At 44.2% G+C, this 3003-nt stretch overlaps 1 long non-coding RNA gene across 1 annotated transcript; it reads right to left on the reverse strand.

Moving 5' to 3' along the window:
• Positions 1-275: 275 nt before the first annotated feature.
• LOC110135267 (uncharacterized) lies at positions 276-2044 on the reverse strand. The gene is made up of 2 exons (XR_002313317.2): positions 1290-2044; positions 276-1175 (listed from the first exon to the last, which is right to left on the reverse strand). It is a non-coding gene; the product is annotated as an uncharacterized lncRNA (long non-coding RNA).
• Positions 2045-3003: the final 959 nt, after the last annotated feature.

Here is a 3003-nt window from a genome sequence, read left to right on the forward strand (position 1 = left end):
TAACTTTGGTCCCATGTTTTATACATTGTATAAACCACTTACTTTCTCCCCACAGTCCTTAGTTTTCCAGATAATTTTTATACAACCTCTGCCCTTCACATAGCTTCCCTATTACCATATGGCTCCTGATTCTTTGAGAACTCATTTTATCATCAGGATTTATTTTTCGAACCCTTCCCACATCCCATGAATTCTGTCACTGCATTCCCTTGGTTTCCCTGTGGTTCCTGAAACATTGCTTTGGAGTCCTTTCCCAGTTTCTTTCCCTTGATCTGTACAAGAGGTTAGGGGTGGAGAGAGACCACTGGCCTGGGAGTAGGGAAACCTGGAGTGTGGAGGGTGAGACCATTTCTTACCAAGTAAAGTAAGGAGGTTGCCTCTGGCTCACAATTCCATGATATTAGGATTTCTTTGTACTTAGACGAATTAGGGAAAATTACAATGTGATTATTGCACCAGAAAAATTAACTGCCACTGTATGAGCTATTCATTTAGCAAAAACAAGGTAATCACAGGTTTCCCGGACACTGTGAAAGATGGGATTTGGGCCTCAGGGTGGCTTACTGGCTTTTTCTGAAGCAGAAGCAAGCTAGTGGTTTATTAGATTGGATTAAAACTGGTCCAGTTAAAGTCAACTGCACTTTACAAGTGAAGTAAACATGAGCTTCTCTCTACTTTTCCCAACTGGATTTTTAAGATATGTTAGATGTCTAGGACCGAAGTTTCCATTCTGTAATAATGGAAAATAATCACGGCTTTTATTTCAAACAAAAGCATTGCAGATGTGGATCCAGGATGTGAACAAAAATAACGCATTATTACATAGCTGACATGGTACATTTGAGGTATAAAACACAGCACACACTATAAACAAATGAAAAGCCCGAGTCAGTGCTGTTAGGCCCGAGCTATGATCGATTGCAAACGGAGAGTTGTAAAATAAGTTACGGTCTGGAACGATGGTTTATCAACAGTTTTTCTTTTTCTGAGACAACTTTATCCTAGAAAGCTGGAAAAGTGCGGCGCCGATTGGGAGAGGAGCCTGTGATTTTCGAAGTCTTTTCAGTTTCATCGTCTAGGGTTTGTACTCAGCAAAGTTGCTTTCGCAAACTCCCACACAGCATGTATTTGAGTCCTACAGTTCTCAGAGATTTTATTAGTCCCTTGTGTTGGCCCTGAGAAAAAAAGCACACGAACATGTAAGTCGCAAACTGGAAAATGTTATTTTGATTCTTCAACAAACAAACAAATAAAGCAAACCCCACAAAATCTGAAAATGCTCAGCTTACCTTTGTGGGTTGCTTTCTCTTTCTTTTCTTCAAGGGAAGGGAATTGGTGGGGTGGGAAGCATTTTTTTCCCCCTCTCCTGATCTCTTCTGAATAGTCGTTTAAAAGGGAATAATAAACTCATCTCTTTCAAGGCCCGTTCTTTTTGTGCGTGATGGGGAGCTGGGTGGAACAGGGCCCGCGCATCTCACAGCGCCATTCCTGGTTTCTTCGAAAGCGGCTGCCCTCGCGGGCCACCGGGCATCTCTCATCGTCTCTCCTAATTAGAAATTCCCAACTGCCGGGACTCCCAGCCCCATTCGAGGGCGGGGGTACACAACCCACCGGCCTTGGAGAAGCCCACCACCTTCCCACCCGGCTAGCTAATTGTTTCCCAGTTTATTCTGCATCGGGAGAGTGAGCGGGGGCAGCGGGGACTTCGGCGCCTCCGGGGCCTCCCCCTGCAGGCGGGAAGCTCCCGGAGCGGAGGTGCGAGGGGACCGCGGGGCAGGCGGCCATCACCCCGCACGCAGCCGCGACAAAAGGCAGCGGCGCAGCGGCCGAGGCGCGAACCCCGGGCGGCGGGCGGGCGGCGGAGGCGCGCCCGGGCAAGCGGCTCCCGGGGGCGGCCCCGGCGGCAGCTGCGGCGAGAGGCGCGCGGGCGGCCCGGGGAGCGGGCAGGACGCGCCCAGAGACACGCGGAGAAAGGGCAGCGCCGCCGCCTGCTGCCGGCCTCGGTGCGGTTAATCACGCGCTCCCCTCTCGCTGCTGATTTGCAAGAGCAGATTAATCAGAGCGCGCGGCTTGATGAAATTTGCTGTTATTGTGCCCATTTTTAGCAACATCTTTTATTATCTTCATTATTCATTTACAGGGGACCGGCATCAATTATGCAAATGAGTTCACAGACTTTGCAGATTACTTCATTTGCCGCTATTGTTTGTGGAAATTTAATTATTAAATATTATTAAGCTTGCGTTTTCTTCAATTTTCCAAGGCTTAGTTTCATTTGATTTTTCCTCCAGCTGCTCTTCTTTCCTTTCAGTGCCAAAACAGCTCCTCATCAAAGCGGCTCTGGCATGTGAAGACCAAATAAAATCTCCTCAATTTAATAATTTTGATGTTAGTCCCTTGTTCTCAGCTGCTTGCTCAAAGCAATGCAGAGAGGAACGCAGAGCACATTCAATTTAATGAGCAGAAATTGAATTCAAGTTTGTTCGGAATTGACTTCAATTAAGCAGAGTCTTAATGATAAATTAATCTCTTTTCTTTATTCCCTAGAATTTGTTTTTCAAAGTAGGAAATTGGACTACATTGAAAGACCAAATAAAGAATACCAATTTTAACTAGATCGTGGAACTGATAGCAAAATTTAATTCTTTATAGCAACGTACTTGGACAAATAGCATTCTTTCTATGGCATGTATTATAATTTATATTCATTGTTACCACTTACACTTCCATGGCATGGATAAAATGGCAGTTGAATTAAATATGTGCTTGTAATAGACTTCAGAGTTTTAATCTTTATTAAGAAACTCTAATTGAATGCATAATTAGCTTTTCAGGCTTTAGGAAATTCAGTTTAATATCTATGTGAACTGAAAACATTGATCAGAATTTTAAAGCAATTTTTATGAATGTATTTTTGAGGAGAAATTATCAGGCTGTCTATAAAATGGCATTTTAAATTGAATAACAAGAATCTGAGACGAGGAATTAGGTTCATCCTGTGTT

This window comes from Odocoileus virginianus, chromosome 5, assembly GCF_023699985.2.
Source record: "Odocoileus virginianus isolate 20LAN1187 ecotype Illinois chromosome 5, Ovbor_1.2, whole genome shotgun sequence".
NCBI lineage: Eukaryota > Metazoa > Chordata > Mammalia > Artiodactyla > Cervidae > Odocoileus > Odocoileus virginianus.